Source organism: Macrosteles quadrilineatus, unplaced genomic scaffold (genome assembly GCF_028750875.1).
Source record: "Macrosteles quadrilineatus isolate MER2022 unplaced genomic scaffold, UCM_ALF_1.0 Scaffold_2__2_contigs__length_208266976, whole genome shotgun sequence".
Taxonomy (NCBI): Eukaryota; Metazoa; Arthropoda; class Insecta; order Hemiptera; family Cicadellidae; genus Macrosteles; species Macrosteles quadrilineatus.
Window position 1 is genome coordinate 66,091,288 of NW_026542595.1, and position 21,445 is coordinate 66,112,732.

Sequence of the window (21,445 nt, forward strand, 5' to 3'; positions counted from 1 at the left end):
GACCACTTCTACGGTAACAACCTAGGTGGTGGCAGATCTAAGCTTAAAATATGTTACTAATGGTCATTAAAACTAGACTTTAAAACAAATATAAATGATTTCTATAGGTGGAGAGCCTTGGAAAATCCCGTGTGAACATGCTGTGTTAACTTATATATGGCGTGCTAATAGAATAAGTTGTAAGTTTCGTCCACTTCTACGATAACAACCTAGGTGGTGGCAGATCTATGCTTAAAATATGCCATTAATAGTTATTAAAACTAGACTATGAAACAATTAATAATTATTTCTATAGGCGGAGAGCCTTGGATAATCGCGTCTGAACATGGCGTGTTAAGCGATACAACGATGAGTTAATTGAATAAATCATAAGTTTCGACGACTTATACAGCAACAACCTAGGTGGTGGCAGGTCTAAGCTTAAAACATGCCATTAATAGTTATTGAAACTAGACTTTGAAATAAATATAAATGATTTATATAGGTGGAGACCCTTTGATAATCCCGTGTGAACATGGCGTGTTGAGTGATATAAATACCCGGTGAGCTAAACACTCAAGGTTAATTATTAGTTTCCCCGTCTCACATTAAGACGACTAAATAATATATTAGATATCATACTTCCGACTAAATCATGTTTCAAAAAATAAGAACTTATTAAATGTAATGTTGAAAATAGTTATAGTCTGTGACATTTTTGGATTGTTTTTTAACATGTTATGTGATAGCATAACTCAGTGTGAACATTGCGTGTTAAGTCATAGACGGGTGGACGGTGCGCTAAGGTTTTAAGCTTAGCTGGTGGCTGATCTAAACTAAAAATTAACTTAATAAGACTTAAAAAACGTAAAATATGTCATTAATGGCTATTAATACTAGACCATGAAACAATAACAAATTATTTCTATAGGTGGAGAGCGTCTTACGCTGAGATTATAACATTTGCTTTTTGATGTCATATGTCCCGATCGGGAGACGGGCTATGAACGGTATGATGCGGAAGGGTTCGACACCAACCTAGAACTGACAGGTCAACCAACCGTGATTAAGAGGATTACAGCCTCGGTCATGTGCCTACACCCGTCCCGATGTCTGCCTAATTTATGTTTCCTAAGATTATGTTGCTAAAACTTAAATTTAAAAATTGATGCATTGCGTGTATCATCGAAATTATCACTGAAGATAACTTTGCATTGGGTATTCGCAGTAATTGGAAACCAGGGCTTTGGGGCATATAACTTAGAATTACACTATGATTTATTAGAACATTAGTTTGTTCTGAGCCCTTAAAGTCTATTACATAAAATGTGTTTTGTACTAGATAGTGCACTTTTAGAATTGGTACATTTCATACGGTACGTGAAGATGGTTATGTTGTAAAAAGGCCTATATAGTTATTTGTGTAACTAGTGGTGAAAGTGGCACTTTGCTGCACACGAGAGCAATGTTTACGCACGAGCCGCAGGCGAGTGCGGAATGATCTCGAGTGCAGCAAAGGCCTTGTTCACTCGTGTTACACATTATATTTTTCCTACAGTCACTATAAAGCATATAAATAATTAGTCTTTCAAACACTATACAACACGTTTTTAGGTTCAGCTGGCAACACAAATGGTGCCCTAGAGAAAGTAGTACCCGCGGTCCGTATCACTCCGCTATTTTTCCTCGGCAAGAAATGTGCTCCGCGTTTTGAGAATATAGTTCCGTATGTTTTTGTAATTTGAAATGGTTTCCGCGCCTACAAAAAATGCTTTAAAGGTATTTTCTTGTTTATTAAGATCGTATGAATGTTTTAAAAACGTTTAAAAGAAAAGTCCAGAAAGTTCAGAAATACCGAAACTATAAACACGAAATGACAGGTTAAATCGTAGTTATAATAGTCAATCAGCTGCTCATAGTATTATTATCTTTAAGTGTTGCCAACCTATTTCCAAGCGTACACGGATTACGTGCATAATAGAACCACGCTGTTTTGTGTTGTTTCGTTGGAATCCTGATGTGCGGCAAAGTATAAACCGTACGGCAAAGTATAAACCGTACGGCAAAGTATAAATATGCAGCAATTAGCAGCTTTCTGTACTATAAACAGTACAAGGAAGCCAACTTTGTCGGGTGACTGTAGGAAAAATAATATAATAGACAACATATGCCTACTTGCCGTTTCGTGATGTTGGGACTATAAAATGAGCTGTTTATTGCATGAACTATATGGTGCAAGAAATTACCGAAATAATCTCAGTTGGAACTAGAGTTATAACTTCAACCAATGGTTATACAACAACGGGTCGCCTACAACAAAGGTTGAGGCCAATCGTTACGGTGAAGTTGACAATTCCTGGAACTGACCACACTGGTAATGCCACTGGGAACAAAAACAGAACCCCCCTCTTAGGTGTTTGCAAAGCAGTTTTACGTCTCATTTAACACCCATTCAACCCCCTTTTCTAACAGCGTGTACAATTCTAAGAAGTGATAGACGAAAATGTGGTCCGTGCTACCTGAAGGATCAATATACCCTTGACTCCCACAAGTAGAAACAATTATTACTAACTCAGCGAATTTAATTAGCGTAAACTTAATTTTCGCATTGACATATTTCTCGACCGATCATCAAAAGATCCGATTTGTAAATGACTGAGTAACAGAAAGGTGCTAGAAAGCTAATTAGAACAAATAGAGATAATCTATAGGTTTTTTTTTAATAGCCGTCATTATGAACACTTTTATATACAGTAAAACATTGACTAGGTGAAGAACGGTCAGCCTAAGTTCTAAGATATATATAAGATATAATATATTATGAAACATACTGTTTTTGATCAGTGCATAAAACCTCTCAAATGCTAAACCAAAACTGGCAGGCCTACGTCAACAACATTTAATCTGAGTTCCCATAACAGTCAAGTGTTATTTTGAAAGTATGTCTTTAACATAGAAACCGCCATCATTATTACTTTAGTTGTACTGCTTCCGCGCACTGATCCGGGTCCCCCAAAAGGATTAGCGAGGGTCACTTATTCCCGTTCTGGTTTGCTCTTTATTGGGGCCAGGTAGCCAACGTGACGGTATTCACCACCATACAACTATTTGTAAACAAACCCTTACGAACTGGATAAATATTTGTAATTAGTCACCACTTGCCATCGCCTACATTCTTTTCTACCCTACTCAGATCGGCTGAAATATTTGCAAATATATGCCACTGCCATTTACCTGCATACTTTTCTACCCTAAATTACATTATCTTTTACAAGTTGACTCAGATTTTTTATACTACATTATTTACAAATAAATAAAATTTATTAGTGTAAAAAGCGTATTGCAGTTATACTCTAACATAGCTATTGCAATCCCAGTGGCTCAGGAGTTTCCCATGTTAACCTTATGAGTACTCATATTTGAGTACAAATAACTAAACAATTTGATTCTGTAATTATCAATAGCATTAAAAGGTAACAAAAATGTACCAACAGAGTGTGTACGCAAACTTCGCGACACCAACTGCTATGGACCTTAGTACAGTATAGATACATGTAGATAGAATTGGTGCTATTACAACGAAGACTGGAATTTGTAAACGTACTGGCGACAATGGGTGATACCATGCAGACTACATTATCATTGACAAATACCAACATGGACAACCTATTGCGGCTATAAGTAGGAAACATTTCTACAATACACTAAAAGCCAGATCAGCTTTTGAAAAATGGTAAAATATTTACAAGAAATGTTGATTATAATGAACTATTAAGTACATCGTGAGTATTATCATTAGTTACGTAATATTTGAGTTGACTATTTTAAACTCTAAACTCATCGGCATTTATGACATACATTTGTTCTTAAATAACTTATTTGCTTTTAAATAACTCATTTACTTCCTTGCGATTGCTCGATTTCGAGCAACATGTACACTAGTAGGGAATAAATGTTATATTTTTAAGGAGACATTGTAGTGTCAATTTTATCAGGCAAATGGAAACTCGCTTAGTCTGCAAGTTTGCTGTGACGGGGTAATTTATTATTTATCATAAAGAATAAATTTCCATTTAAATTTTGAGATGAAATTTAAACCTTAAATAGGAGAGATTTTGAGAACTATTTTCTCCTTGCGTAAGCGTCAATCCTGCAGAGAGTACTTTTTCAATTCAAAAATCTTGACTTTTCCCTCCATCTACATTCTAGAAACTGTGACCTTTTTGAAACAAAACTTTCCTGAATTTGACTTTTCTGTTAAAAATAAATACACATTGCGCAATTCATTTAACTTGCCAATTCCTAAACACAAAGCTTCTTTTTTCAAAAAACTCACATTGTACATTGGCATAAAGCTTTTCAATTCACTTCCATTATCCCTTAAGTTGGAACTAAGCCTTTCAAAATTCAAAAAAACAATACAAACATAAATTGCAAAGTATAACCTGTTATAGCGTCCAAGAATTCCTGAAATATTTTGAAAGCTCTGATTTGTAATTATTATTGTATATATTAGAAGTGGTCGAAACGTACAACTTATTCTATTAGCACGCCGTCTCATCGTTGTATCGCTTAACACGCCATGTTCAGACGCGATTATCCTAGGCTCTCCACCTATAGAAATAATTTTTAATTGTTTCATAGTCTAGTTTTAATCAATATTAATGACATATTTTAAGCATAGATCTGCCACCACCTAGGTTGTTATCGTAGAAGTGGTCGAAACATACAACTTATTCTATTAGCACACCGTCTCATCGTTGTATCGCTTAACACGCCATGTTCAGACGCGATTATCCTAGGCTCTCCACCTATAGAAATAATTTTTAATTGTTTCATAGTCTAGTTTTAATCAATATTAATGACATATTTTAAGCATAGATCTGCCACCACCTAGGTTGTTATCGTAGAAGTGGTAGAAACTTACAACTTATTCTATCAGCACGCCGTCTTTCACTTAACACAGCATATTCACACGGGATTATCCAAGGCTCTCCACCTATAGAAATCATTTATATTTGTTTAAAAGTCTAGTTTCAATGACCATTAGTAACATATTTTAAGCTTAGATCTACCACCACCTAGGTTGTTACCGTAGAAGTGGTCAAAACTTAGAACTTATTCCATTAGCACGCCGTCTATCACTTAACACAGCATGTTCACACGGGATTATCCAACGCCCACCTATAGATTTCACTTATAGAAATCATTTATATTTGTTCTACTGTCTCGTTTCAAAACTATTTATACGCACACATTTTAATCTTACATCTGCCCCCTCTCCTTCAAGGATTCTTGTTGGGAAAAAATAAATTTCCATATAGCCAGTTCAGGGCCGCCTGGATAGGTTGTGGGTATTAGTTATCTTCATATGAATCCTCTGAACACTTGTCATTGAAACTGGTGAGTTTCAATGAAAAATTAAAGCAGGTATTTTATTGTAAAATAATTTAAAGAATGCATAATAGATAAAAGCTGTTGCTAATGTACAATGTACGATATCCATTATTCAGTAAAACATGCAACTAAATTATCACTGAAGCAAATTGCGTTGTTGATTGGCGTGTTTTGAACCCTCGACTTTGTGGACTATTACTAAGAAGTAGAGCATAATTTAATAAAAAAATGATCGTTCTGAACTACAAACAATATATTATATAGTGCCATGTTATTCACACTTGGCAAGGAATTCATCAACCAGTATTTAAAAAAGGTGACTCTAAAGATCTCAACAACTATCGGCAGGAATTCACCCAATATAAAATGTCAAGCATTAGAGTGTGAGCCGATTGAGGGAATCTGTGAGCTGGCTGCGGTTTCTGTGGATCTAGCCGACAAAGAAAAAATGTTGATTATTGCATGCTACAGGCCTCCAAATAATTATTATAATGAGTTTTTTGACACGATTTTAGAATGTCTAAACAAATACGTCCATAAACATGCAAAAGTAGTTATCATGGGAGATCTTAACATTGATCTCTCTAAAAAAAAAAATTTGAAAGTCAAAGACTTGCCTCATTAATGAAATGTTTTAACTTAGATAACGTGATCAAATCATATACAAGAGAAGCCTTGGGCTCTAGATCCTTAATAGACCCTATCTTCACTAACGACGTGGAGGCAAAAGGCTCAGTCATGGTTACCACTTTGTCAGACCACCACGCACAAGTGATCTCCATAAAAACTTCTCCCCCTGAAAACATTAATGAAATCAGATACAGGGTTAGTAGGAGGTTTGATGAGGCAAACTTAAACGTTTTCAGATTCCACCTTTCTAATGAAACTTGGCTAGATGTATTCAGTTCAGACGACATGAATCTAAAATACAATTTATTCATTGACAAAGTAAAATACTATTTCGACATATCTTTCCCAAAATTGACAAAGAAGATCATAAATAAAAAAATTAGGAAAACTACCCTTAGCCCTCAAGCTTTGAATATTAGGAGTGAGCTATGCAGTCTTTATCACAGAACAAAGGATCTAGAGTCAACTCATTTCATGCGTGAGTATTACAGAAGGCTAAAATGTCGCTATCGTTCTGTTATAAAAGAAGAAAAATCGAATGAGATATTGCGCAAAATCCAGTCAGCTGATAATAAATCAAAAGTGATTTGGCAAATTATTAACAGCAGAAGGCCAATAAAGAATAATAAATTTGATGATATGTGTATTAGAGACATTGATGGAGAACTGACCCACGACCCCTTAAACATTGCCAACAAATTCAATGACTACTTTGTGAAGCACAATGATAAATCAGTAAAAACATGTAGAAAACCCGTAGCTGAACAGCCAAAGGAATCTTTTTTCTTCCACCCTACATCTGAGAAAGAAATAAAAGAAGTAATAGCAACGCTGAAAAACAAAAACTCAGCTGGAGTCGATGAAATATCAGTTAGAATGTTAAAGAATATCACTGACTTACTGGCAGAACCCATCAGCCACCTGATAAATTTTTCCTTTTCTTCTGGTTGTTTTCCCGACTCCCTAAAGCTTGCAATAGTCAGACCAGTATTTAAAAAAGGTGACTCTAAAGATCTCAACAACTATCGGCCTATATCCATTTTGACAGCTATTTCTAAAGTTTTTGAAAAAGTAGTATTATTGCGCCTAACAAAATTTCTAGAAAAACATGAAATAATTAGTGAATCCCAACATGGCTTTGTAAAAAATAAATCTACCACCAGTGCGATGTTTGCTCTCATTGATGACATCGTGAGTGCACTTGATGAGGGGAACTGTTCTGCTGGCCTGTTCTTTGATCTGAGCAAGGCTTTCGACTCAGTAAATCATGACCTCCTACTTGAGAAAATGAAAAATATTGGAATCAGAGGCTTGGCTCTAGAGTGGTTCTGCTCTTATTTGAAGGGAAGGAGGCAATGCGTAAGGGTGTCGTCCGTTGATGAACATGGATTACTACGACAATATAACTCACCCGAACGTCCTACATTGAGTGGTGTGCCCCAGGGTTCTATTCTTGGCCCTACTCTGTTTCTGTTGTTTGTGAACGATCTCCACACTGGAATCCAATCGGCCAGGGCTTTCCTTTATGCCGACGACACGTCTCTCGCATTGTCCGGCCCCACTGTGGAATCCATAGAACAATTAACATTTGCAGAGGCCAACAGTTTAGCTCAGTGGTTTGACGACAATCTGCTCTCTGTCAATTCCCTTAAAACGCATCTTCTTAATTTCCACATCTCTGATCGTTCTTCCTCATCGTTTAGCTTTCATCTAGATGAGTATCCTGTCCACCCAATTAGTTGCACTAGATTTCTCGGATTGTTTTTAGACGACAAGTTAAAATTTTACCATCATATTGACCACGTAATAAAAAAAGTTAGTTCAGGAATATTTGCCATCCGCACCCTTGCAAATTCGACGAAATCTGAAGTCCTACTTTCCGCCTATTATGGCCTTATTTTCCCACATCTTACCTATGCCTTGCCCATATGGGGGTATGAGAATAAGTGGACCTTATTTCTATTCCGATTGCAGAAGCGGGCAATTAGGGCTATATTTTCTTTAAAAAGACGACAAACCTGCAAACCATTTTTTCAAACTGCAAACATCTTAACGTTTCCATCACTTTACATCTACAAAACCTTGTCATTCCTAAAACAAAATATCGACAAGTTCAACAATTCCCATAACCATGCTTACAATTTAAGAACATCTTATAATCTTCCAGTCCCTGTCCACTGTACAACCTTTTTTCAAAAAAATCTCCGTTACAATGCAGTAAATATCTTTAACCACCTTCCAACGCATCTAAAGGCAGAGTCAGACCATCTGAAATTCAAAAGAAAGTTAAAATCTTTTCTATTAAATAAATGCTACTACAGCGTCCGTGACTTCCTGACTGACGGCTAGAATCTTATTTATCTTAATTTTCCTTTAGACAGATTGATTTTTAAAAAGTATGTTTAAGTTAATTTTATTATTTTAAGTTCAATTCCAATGCATATTATATTATTTTGACCTAACCTATACATGTAATTGTGTCTACTTGGTTCAATAAACGAGTTATTGAGTTATTGAGTTATTGAGTTACTTATACATTTAAATCTTTATGTACAGGTATTACGGAATGTAATGTGTTATACGTGTAGAGGTTTCATGTTTAAACTATTTCTGCGTAAATGTTATATTAAACACATGTATAAAGCTATTTCTTTAAATGTATATTAGTATGACACTTTAAGATTTAAAATTGAAAATCCAAATTAATGGAAAATAGCAGTCACGAAAGTAGTTCAACAGTTATGTTTTAAAATTAATTTCCAGTCTAGATCCAGAGCTGTTATAATCAATATGATAAATAGGTTATACAACTTTATAAATCCGACATACAGCTCATTTTTTAGGGTCGTTTACATGTTTCGGCTTATATCGGCCATTGTCAAAACGTTGCAGTAGGATAATGAAATCCTGTCATTGTTTTCTACTGAAAGTACATACACAAACACACATACACGGAAGGAACGAAGACATTACGAATAACACTTTAAATAAGCCTATTACGTAAAATACACGGGCAGGACGCACACCTATTAGTCATGCTTTAATAATGCTATAAGTGTCGAAGGCATTTCCACGAAGGGCTGGTCTCTCTGGATGTTTTAGTGAAGCATCCCCGGTTTGCATTTTTTATAATAATCATCGGGGACAAGGAAAACTAAGTATAACATAGAAATTGTTATCAGTGTTTTGCAATTTTGTTATAAAATAGAATGTCTGTGAGTAGCCTGTATTTAGTGGATTACTGACCAAGTCAATGGGTAAAAGTCTGGGATAGAAGGAAATAACATTATGGATGTGAAAGTTACGCTTTACATGAAATTCTTTTTAAATAAAGTGAAAACTACTGGATCAAATGAGCGGGATTTTCTACATATAAAACCAATTTACCGTAATGATCATACGTTTTCAATTGTCTTCTCGTAGTTAAACAGGACTTTCACACTGCTTCACTGGCAATAGGGTTTTTTATTCAAACATGACCAAAATGTTAATGTACGGGAATTATGTGCAATTTTTCTGATGACGAATGGTTGAATTGCGAGACTGGTGCCTCGCATGTTAGATTTGTCATGACGGATATGAACGACAGTTTCTGTGGAGGTTTTTTTAGTGTTAAATTGAATCGGCGTCCTGTTTTTGCTCATACTGACATTATTTTTATTTAGAATTGAGGGTCAATTCCCGGAATTCCCACAGTGACGATTCGTATGCGTCTCAACAACTGTTGTATATGATTTGTTAATTTCTAATAACAAATGGTTGTGGTATCTGTTATAAAATAACAAAGGAGTATAGTTTAATCAATTATCTTTACTTATTTAATACAGTTCCCCATCAGCTCATTATCTATTACAAAACACGTTATCTTAAAAAAATACGTGTTGATAATGTTGTAATTTTAGTACTGAAATGAGCCACTAAGTTATGGTTTCTAAAATCCTGTGAAAAAAACGTTGCTAATTTCTTTAGTGTGCAGTTGTACAGACCTGCAATTCAAGCGTAGAACATGACATTCTTAGGATTTATTCAATTAGCTCATCGTTGTATCGCTAACCACGCCATGTTCAGTCGGGATTATTCAAGGCTCTCCACCTATAGAAATCATTTTTAATTTTTTAATGGTCTAGTTCCAATAACTATTAATAACATATTTTACATCTAACATCTGCCACCACCTAGGTTATTGCAATAGAAGTCGTTAAAACTTACGATTTATTCTATTAGCGCACCGTCGCCACCCGTCTATGACTTAACACGCAATGTTCTCACTGAGTTATGCCATCACAACATGTTTAAAATACGCTTTCAAAAATGTCAAGACTATAACAATTTTAACATTACATTTCATAAGTTCTTAGTTTTTGAAACATAATTTAATCGGAAGGATGATATCAAATAGATTATTTAGTCGTCTCAATGTGAGACGGGGAAACTAGTAATTTACCTCTTGAGTGTTAAGCTTACCGTCTATCACTTAACACGCCATGTTCAGACGCGATTATCCAAGACTCTCCACCTATAGAAATCATTTATATTTGTTTCAAAGTCTAGTTTCAATAACCATTAATATCCTAATTTAAGCTTAGACCTGCCACCACCTAGGTTGTTACTGTAGAAGTCGCCGAAACTTATGATTTATTCAATTAGCTCATCGTTGTATCGCTTAACACGCCATGTTCAGACGCGATTATCCAAGGCTCTCCACCAATGGAAATTATTTTTAATTGTTTCATAGTCTAGTTTTAATAACTATTAATGACATATTTTAACCATAGATCTGCCACCACCTAGGTTGTTGCTATAGAAGTGGTCGAAACTTTAGGTTTATTTAATAACTAATCGTTGTATCACTTAACACGCCATGTTCAAAAGGGATTATCCAAGGCTCTCCACCTCTAGAAATCAATTTTAATTGTTTCATGGTCTAGTTCCAATAACTATTTAAGACATATTTTAAGCTTAGATCTGCCACCACCTAGGTTGTTGTTGTAGAAGTCGTCGAAACTTCGGACTTATTCAATTAGCTCATCGTTGTATCACTTAACACGTCGTGTTCAGACGGGATTATCCAAGGCTCTCCACCTATATAAATCATTTTTAATTCTTTCATGGTCTAGTTCCAATAACTATTAATAACATATTTTACATCTAACATCTGCCACCACCTAGGTTGTTGCTATAGAAGTAGTTAAAATGTACGATTTATTCTATTAGCGCACTGTCCACCCGTCTATCACTTAACACGAAATGTTCACACGGGGTTTTCCAAGGTTCTCCACATATAGAAATGATTTATAGTTGTTTGATGTGTTATTCCTTTACTAATAAAATGGTTTATCTGTTAATAATATTACCCATTTGTTAGTCAATCTCTATACTGTTTTTGAAGTCTTTAGACCTTTTTAAGGGTATAATTTAGTGCTTTTGTTCATAGGGCAAATGCCTATTACCTTACTTACGGTACGTGGCACGGTTAAGAACTCGACATAAAACCACAATTCGTTTGAATTGTTGTATGTGTGTATACACGTAAGTGAACGCAATAACTTGAGTAATCTTTGTCCGACTTTGATAACATTTGGTTTTTGAGATGTAGGTTGGGATACACTTCATTATGAGTTGGCGAACCAGCATGATTGGACCATAAAAGGAGCAGGGGTTTTGATATCAAAACTCTTGACACTTTCCAGAAAGTTATAATAATAATGTCACACATAATGTAATAATAATCATAATGTAATTTACATACAATAATAATTGTAATACATTTTTTTAACTTATTTACTGGTAGCCAAAACAATACCCGTATCAACTAAAAATACCAAAATTATGAATGATAAATAATAATTTAGTTAGTTGGGAGCTGTACATTTCTAATTTAAGTTCAAGCTAATTTTCAGTTCTGGGTGTATTTCAATGAGGCCATCCACCTATCCAGGTAAATTCTTACTCATATGTTTTGGGAGTTCAGCGTTCAGCTAAGTGGTATGCATCTCGAGTTGGATGTTTTGAATCTTTACATTCCACTTAGGCTTAGGTCGCATTGCTATTTCTCCTCCCTACCCTACCTGGGACCTGGATTCTTTTGAATACCAAATGTTTTTCATCATTTCTAATATAAATAATAAACGGTATCAGCATTCTGACACATACTTTCTCCCATAAGTTTCTAATATAAATAATAATATGTGAATTATTATGTAGAAGTGAAGTAGTCCTAAACAATTTACATATTTAACACGAAAACATACATCAGTTATACAGATACATACATACAACGTGGTCTAAACGATGAAATTAATAATGTTTAATTTAATCAAAATATAAAATAGCAAACTACATTTTTCCAAATGTATCCTATCCATATGGAGGTCTACTATATTTTGAATTCCGTCCAGTTACCACTCGGCCTGTCATAAATCAAATGGGCAAAAAAACAGGTCGTCAGATGGACCGTCAGCTATCTTCAGCCTGGTCCCATAGAGGCTATCCTATAGCCTAGGGATAATGCCTACTCAAACATTTGCTACAATATTGCTTGATGATCCAGAATTAGCCTACGAATAAGCTGTATCTTAGGTTCTTGTTGGTGACTTACCTAAGTTAGTGTCTGGTAGGACTAATGTTATTAAGTTATCATGTTTAAGTTTTTTATCCTATAAAAGTTACCTTATTTCACATTATTCCTTAAAAACTATAGTTTGTAACACTCGAGTCATCTATTTTCTTGTAAACAAGGAAAGAAATAAACAAGATAAATATTTACAACATAAAAGTTCTTAGTCAATAAATGTAGATGACCGTCGGAATTCGGAATCAAATATTGCGATTGCGACTCGTGAGTTGAGGAACTGAACGATGAATTAGAACAACTCCTTTTCAAGAGTAGCTCCGAAGAACGGGTGCTTGTCGATATACTGGGACTATTTCAGTGTCGACAAAATGAAACTTATCAATCAATTATCAATTATCAATTAGTTAAGATGGGGACGCCACTATGTGCGTATTTTAACCCAAATATGAGTGAAGGATGAGTGTAGGATGAGTAGCGCGATCTTGTAGTCTTGTTAGTGACTAAGGCCGACATGTTCCTTAGACACAGCTGTTAATTAATAGCCCATACAGCTAATGGCAACTAAGGGACCTACAGTTTATAGTGGAATCCGAACCACATATTTCCTTGTAATTTACGAATTGGTCTAATTATCAGGATAGTACTGCGGATAGTCGTAGTACTCACTAGTGCGGACGTTAATCCACACCAGGGAGCATCGCATCCACAGTGCATCCCTATAAATATCCACAATTCGTGACCTCCTAGTAGCTGGATTACAGGACGACGCCACCCGTCCCTATTTCATTGTCGACAATATGGGATGTCGACAATTTGTGGTGTCGATCATTTGCGACGTCGGTTATTTGGGATGTCGGTTAAGTGGGAATATTCCAGTGTCGACAAACTGGGAATAATTCAGTTTCGATCAATTTCTACGGTTGTCGATATTATGGAACCCACCCGTCCAAGCATATGAGGAAAAAATACGATGTTTTCAGGAAAAAATTCCCGAAGTTTTTTTCTCAGTGGTTTCTTATGTATTTTTTGGCGCTGAATCCGATTTTAAACTTTGCCACCTCGCCAGAGGTGAGCTAACTTCAGAAATCGCAAAAAACAAATAAAATACTGTACTTGTTTTACTCTTTGGCGTATAACTCACAAACGGAGTATTTTTTTGTAATAACTGCCATTTACTAAATTAAAGTACACTAAATTCCCTACAATATATGTATAATAACTTTATTTATACGATGTTCCAAACTGACGCTAGAGCGCGCTAAAAATTCATCATTTTCTTTTACCTATTGGAAAACGTAGGAAACACCATTATAAATCCTTGGATTAGACACCCAACTAACTCTATTTTATGAATATTGATAATTTTATAATTATATGGTATCATTAGGTCACATTTAGTGGTAAAAAATGTAAGTGAAGTTTTTTAGTCGGTAACCATGGCATAAAAAAACACAAAACAATTTACATTTGAAAATTATTATTATAAATCATAGGGTCGATTAAAAATATAGTTTAATATGTTGGAACTGCAGTATAGATACCATTTTCCCCATATATGTACATTATATAGATAGTATCATTATAAATGGACACACTATATACAGAAAATAGACAGGGATGTTGACTAAAATGCTGTAGACGAGCTTCTATTTATTAAATTAACATGTACAACTATTGTTTTTATTTTCCTTTTTTCACCTCACTTGCCGTCTTTATTTTCTTGACTGTCTTTAGTGCCTTTACTTTACCTTGTTGGAATAGAGCGGACGTCGAGTCATAAGACAGTTATAAGTCATAACGACCTACCTATCTTTGCTGGTTTTCTAATCCCAATTCAACAACAAACGAAATTACCGAAGCAGGGGAGAGACTCTTGGTGGCCTTGTATGGTGGTAACCATATCACTAACAAGCTGAATAAGCTGCGATTCAAGAGTTGTATTACATCAGCTTATAAGATGAATGGTAATATATTATCTCTTCTACCAACTGAAGCTGCAGCTGAACAACACTCCCAGAGGGTGTTTTACCAAATTCAAGAAAGAAGTAGTCACCCGAAAATTGGGGCTGGAGAAAGACTGCAAACTCATTTGTTCCTATTACTACCGTACGGAGCCCAGCCCCAGATGCTCTCTTGAAACTGGTAGCATGCTCATGCAAGAAGGTAACTGCGGCTGCCGACGAGTAGGGCTCTTTTGCTCAAAAATATGTGGGAAATGTGAGGGGAACTGCTCCAACTCCGAACCAACCATCGTAGATGATGAAGTAGAAGATGTTCCCTTAGATTAGGACAACATCCCAGGTCTTCTACAGAACATCAATTTTAAAGCTCAGCCCACATCCCTAGCCAGTCAAGAAAATAAAGACGACAAGTGAGGAGAAAATAGGAAAATATAAGTTATAGTTGTACATGTTAATTTAATAAATAGAAGCTCGTCTATAGCATTTCAGTCAACATCTCTGTCTATTTTCTGTATAGTGTGTACATTTTATAAAGATACTATCTATATAATGTACATATATGGGGGAAATGGTATCTATACTGCAGCCCCAGCATATTAAACTATATTTACAATTGATTGATTTATAATAATAATTTTCATAGGTATCTTACATATAAACAAATTGTTTTTATTTTCGACTACGTTTAGCTCTTCTACCCGACCGATTAACATGATTAAGGTCTCAAATTGAAGGTACGGTATGCACGCACAGATTAGCCATCAAGCATCGGCATATATTTATCTATAATCCCACTCGGCTTATATATAAACGAAATTTGCTCTCCATGTATTTCTTATGGGAGTTAAATTTTGTTTCTCTTTTCCGAGTTCGTTTGGCTCTTCTACCTGACCGATTTTAATGATTTAGGTCACAAATTGATGCCTTGCACGCAAATATTTCACATCAAGCATAGGCATATATTTACCTACTGTATTACTCGACTAAAAAACATAATTAGATTATTTTCGAATTCTTACATCAATTTAAGATGTATTTCACCAGTTATAATCCTATATATTTTGGTCTAAGAACTTTCAGTGAAATATCAGCTTTTACTTAAGCGATTAAGATAATGTATTGTTCAATAAAAAATCATAAATTTGATTATTTCTCCGATATTATATTTATTTTAACGCTGCGGAGCAGCATGGGTCCTCTAGTTTAAATTGAAAATTGTTTTGTTATTTATTTATTGCTATGGTTACCGACTATAAACATCACTTACATTTTTTTACCACTAAATGTGACCTAATGGTACCATATAATTATAAAATAATCAATATTCATCAAATAGAGTTCGTTGGGTGTCTAATCCAAGGATTTATAATGGTGTTCCCTACGTTTTCCAATAGGTAAAAGAAAATGATGAATTTTTAGCGCGCTCTAGCGTCAGTTTGGAACATCGTAGAAATAAAGTTATTATACGTATATTGTAGGGAATTTAGTGTACTTTAATTTAGTAAATGACAGTTATTGCAAAAAAATACTCCGTTTGTGAGTTATACGCAAAAAAGTAAAACAAGTACAGTATTTTATTTGTTTTTTGCGATTTCTGAAGTTAGCTCACCTCTGGCGAGGTGGCAAAGTTTAAAATCGGATTCAGCGTAAAAAAATACATAAGAAACCACTGAGAAAAAAACTTCGGGAATTTTTTCCCGGGAAATTCCTTATATGATTGGACTAGAGTGCAACAGACCACAGACGGAAACGGTGCCGGTACCGATCATTGAGATGAATAGAATAGATACATAACTGGACTAAGGACGGGACCACACTTGTAATTTTTAAACAGCGGGATTGTTTTTCCATTTTTCACGTGCGACGCACGTGGAAGAGTTTGGCCGTGGCCACACTCGTCTTACGAATTAGGGTTTTCGGGCTAACCAGTGAGACTGGACAGCGAAACCACACACGACGCCATGAGAGCAACATCAGAGTTACAATATGCAATAACTAGATTTTTCAAAGAAAATTGATTTTGGTGCTGTTTAGAAAATACAATAAATCAACTACGACACATAAACTATTAATCACATGAACATAGAATATAAAACAAAATAGAATTTATTCACGTAAAATATCAGAAGCTAGGCCACTGCCGACATGATCATCGTCCTCATTCCAATCCTTAAGTATCCTCAACCTCAACCATTGGCTAATGCCTCAACCTTGTTCGACGTTCGACGTCAAATTCAAGTTATATAGCAACTAGGCCTAGTAGAGCCTGCTCAAAGAAAGGATTTCTACGTTGACACCACTGAGCTATAATTTTAGCTCAGTGGTTGACACTTGACAGCCTGGACTGGACTGCCGTTTCTTTTGTTATCGATTCGTTTCGTATTGGTTGGTTTGGTTCCACTTCCACAAGCAGTGTTTCCATTCGCGGGATTATTATCCCGAAAACGGGATTTTTAGACCTTGAGCGGGATTAAAACGGGATGCGGGATGAAACGGGATTTTCGGCTGTGATAATTATTTTTATTTTTTTCTACTTAATTTTAGAGAAAAACTAACTAAAATTGATTAAAAACTGTAGCAAAATATAATAGTGATGTTTAAACAACTTCATAAACATGATACGTCAAGTATAATACTAGGTATTGTACAAAAAAATCAAGCGGGATAAAACGGGATTTTTCACAAGTTAAAAGCGGGATAAAACGGGATTTCTCGACCCAGTCCTGAGTAAGCGGGATTATTTTTTTGGTCGTGTGGAAACACTGTCCACAAGCTGACATAAAACACGACTCCATTCAATCAGGACTCGGTACCCCCCACCACCTCGCCCGGGACAGTGGAATTGGTATCGGATCGGAACGGAACACGGAGCATCCGAACTGAAACGCGGCAGACGATTATTGTTTGTTATTGTTGTTGTTATCACTTTTAACAACAGTTACTGACTGTCGTCTTCTGCCCAAGTTAACGAACGTATTTGTGTCCGGGTTTCATTATGTCTTAAAGTATTTATTGCAGTATTGTTATTACCTGTTAATAATGCATGTTGTTTTCCCACTTATTTAAATGTAAAAGAGATGTAGGCCTACCTCATTGAAGCAAAAATGCAGAGGGCAGCCCAAAAGCACTTTTAAGTATTGAAAGCCACATTTTTACTTGCATTGTTTTTGAAAATTTAAAGTCGATTAAGTTAAACAAAGTAGTTTGAAAAACTGAAAATTATCTAAATTTTTAATTATCTTATTAAGTAAACAAAGATTTAGTATCATCGATGTACCGAATAAAATTGCTTTTGGGCTGTAATGCAGGGTTCTGCAGTCCAACAGAACACGGTCCCCACCCCGATAAAAAAGTAAAAGTAAGTAGTATTCTTATTGTAAAGGTAATAACACATTTTTTTTATATTTTTTAACTAATACCATTGACTGAAGTGAGACATTCCCCCATCTATACAGACCAGCTTTCACAAATTGTTTTTGCAATGCCCCAGCTTAATGGGCTATTTACATAGGCTGGTAAAGAGAAAGTTTAATAGGCTGGTGTCTAGAATTCTATTTTCATCCTTTTATTTTGCTACTCAGTTAGTTAAGGTGACATAAAGATACTACAGTCGACTCTCGATAGCTCAAACCTCAATAAGTTGAATTCCTTTCCGTTCCCTTTGATAAAATCTGCCTAAGTCGAAAAGAAGACCATACTTAACTTAGGCTAACTCGAATTAATTTTGCACCCGAATTTTACCTCTATAATTCGAAATGATAGATAAATTACCTCTATAACTCAAAGTTCAGTAGGTAAGTCGAAGTCCTTAAATACATTACCTCAACAACTCGAAATTTTCAGATCAACCTTCGCTAACTCGAACCGGTCTGGATATGTCGCTGAATTGTCCAACTGCCTGCCAAAGGTTTTAAAGGATGTAGGGAATAAAAAACATTGTTTATTTGTACCTCTATAACTCTAATTTTATTTTGTTTACCCCTGTAAGTCGAATTTAGTGAAATATTACCTCTATAACTCAAACTACTCAAGTCGAACTATACGTAACTCAAAGAAAACAGCCGTTCCCTTGAAATTCGAGTTATCGAGAGTCGACTGTATAGCTTACAATAAGTTGGCCTATCACTTTGACTTGGTAAAAAAGTAGGCCAATGCATATATTTGACGGAAATCAGTAATTTATATCAGCGCAATCTGGGGGTGGCTCACTAACTTGATTAAGAAACTGGTGACAGCTTTAAAATGACTAACTTATATCATAATTGGGCTTTAAATAAATGATCCTGACTAATGAAACCGCTGATCTGTAGTCAGTAGCAAAGCTACACAGATCATCTCACATCATTCTACACTTATCCTTCACTCATATTAGGGTTAAAATACGCACCTAGGTGGCGTCCCCATCTCAAGAATTGATAATTGATAATAACTAGTGATGTCAATGGTCAAAGCTAATATGCTATCAATAATATTCAAGTTTGTTTTGCCTAGTAATCGTATTGCACCTTATGTGACCATCTTACAGGGAGAAAGTATCTGGCTGATAGAATCTATCTGCCAGAAAGCACTTAAACACCAAAGATCAGCCTCATTTATTTATTATTTTAATGAGCTTCAGAAAACACTGAATCATTTCTTGCCTTAAAAAGCTGATTTTAAGGCTTACCATCAGCAGTTACCAGCTCCACTAAAGCCAAAACACTGTCCAGTAAACTTATAGTAAGTTTAGTAGTCTGGTTCTGGTTCATGATGGCCCAGTTATTGCAAGATGTTGGTTAACTATACTAAGTTAAAAACCTTTTTCGGATTTAAACATAATCTTTTATGCCTAAGTTACTAAAATATGGTTAAGAATTACCAAAATGGATTTTTCAGTAGGTAATTTAGTAAGTTAACTTGGGTTATTTTCAGCTATGTACAAGTAATTAATGTGAAAGACTCCCAACAAATTAAGCCTACCCTTTTTAGGTGCATGGTGCATGCATTAAGAAAGGAATGGAAAGTCAGCCGTTTGTAGCTGAAATCGAGGCTTTATTTCATTCCATTACAATTAATAACGAGACTAAATCAATAGGAACAAACAAAGCCGTAGAATGAAATTATATATTTGTGTTCAAACTCCTAACCTAGGCCTAACTAAGTTTATTTAAATTTCAAACATTAAGTTAAGCTTACCGTACTGGTAATTAAACTCAGTAGGCTTAAAGAATAAATTGTTTTAAGTTAAGTTAGGCCCTATCTTATGTTTTACGCAGAGGATACGCGTCCGGTAACCAGACGTGGATTAGGCGTCCGGTAACCAGACGTGGATTAGGCGTCCGGTAGGGGGTCCCGGAACACCATTACCACAATGATACGATGTTCAGCCTTCAGTGTTTGTGGTATAGTGGATAGAGTGCTTGACTAATGTGCGAGAGGTCCCCGGTTCGAAACCCATCGGTAATTTAACTTTTTGTCACAGATTTTGCTTTGAATGTAATTTCTTCTTAACTGTACATCTTTTGTTAGAATTTTTGGCATTTATAATTTTATTATATGAAGAGAATTGAACCTTCATTTGATTTTTTTCACTATCAGCAAGTTTGGTTGGTTAGGTTAGGTTATGACAGTAACTGCCGGACGTCTAATCCCCGTCCGGTTACCGGACGCGTATCCTCTGCGTATGTTTTATTATAAAGTAGCCTATAGAATAGGTGATTTAGGCTAGCTTAGGCTATATAACTTAAGATGCAAACAGTAAGTAGGCTAAGATTTTATCTCACCTTAAAAAGAAATTGTCTAAAGAATCAAAAACAAATAATAAAGGTGATATATTTATATAGGCTACAAAATCATTACCTAAGTTTATTAAAATTTCAAACACAACCAACTGGTATGTTATCCTAATAATTAGGCTAATCAAGTTAGCCTATTGAATAAAAAAATTGTTTTGTTTAACTTATACCCTAAGTTATGTTTTATTATTATAAGGTAGGCCATAAGATTTTCTATAAGATGCAAAAGGTAACTTGAATGTTTTGTAATCACAAAATTTATTTAGGGTCCATCTTACTCCTTACAATTGACAACAGTTTAAATTCTTTTACCTGACTTTCATAATTACGTATAACATATTTAAATAAAATATCATAATAATACTATCATATTATCAATAATAAAAGGTAAGGTCAGTTAAATAAAACCCTTCAACATATTTGTACAACACAGAACATTGTTTTATAAAGATCCAAAACTTATTAGGCAAGGCCTAAATCAATTAGGCTAATTAATTGGTTTCTAGAAATATGTCCATCGATTGATCTGACAAACACATTTTGAAATTAATAGTAAATTAGTTATAAAGATTGGGAACCTAAGTTAGTAAGTTTTATTACTGGTTATTATTGTATTGTAACTCCGCAACATTAATTATACAATAACAATAAACATAACCTCAATTAACCACCAAACCAAATCGTTCCGATTCCGATTCCGCTGTCCCGGCAGTGTTTCCACACGACCAAAAAAATAATCCCGCTTACTGGGTCGAGAAATCCCGTTTTATCCCGCTTTTCACTTGTGAAAAATCCCGTTTTATCCCGCATGATTTTTTTGTACAATACCTAGTATTATACTTGACGTATCATGTATATGAAGTTGTTTAAACATCACTATTATATTTTGCTACAGTTTTTAATCGATTTTAGTTAGTTTTTCTCTAAAATTAAGTAGAAAAAAATAAAAATAGTCGTCACAGCCGAAAATCCCGTTTTATCCCGCATCCCGTTTTAATCCCGCTCAAGGTCTAAAAATCCCGTTTTCGGGATAATAATCCCGCGAATGGAAACACTGTGTCCCGGGCGAGGTGGTGGGGGGTACCGAGTCCTGATTGAATGGAGTCGTACATAAAACCTGCTGACGCTGA

The 21,445-nt window shown here is 35.2% G+C and overlaps 1 protein-coding gene across 1 annotated transcript in view; it reads right to left on the reverse strand.

The window, feature by feature from the left end:
• Positions 1-16,769, reverse strand: part of LOC128988139 (histone deacetylase 11) — a 100,373-nt gene extending 83,604 nt beyond the window's left edge. The window contains exon 1 of the mRNA XM_054409361.1: positions 16,656-16,769. The gene's annotated coding sequence lies outside the window, so the exon portion shown is untranslated. The remainder of the gene's footprint in view (positions 1-16,655) is intronic.
• Between the last annotated feature and the right edge of the window lie 4,676 nt (positions 16,770-21,445).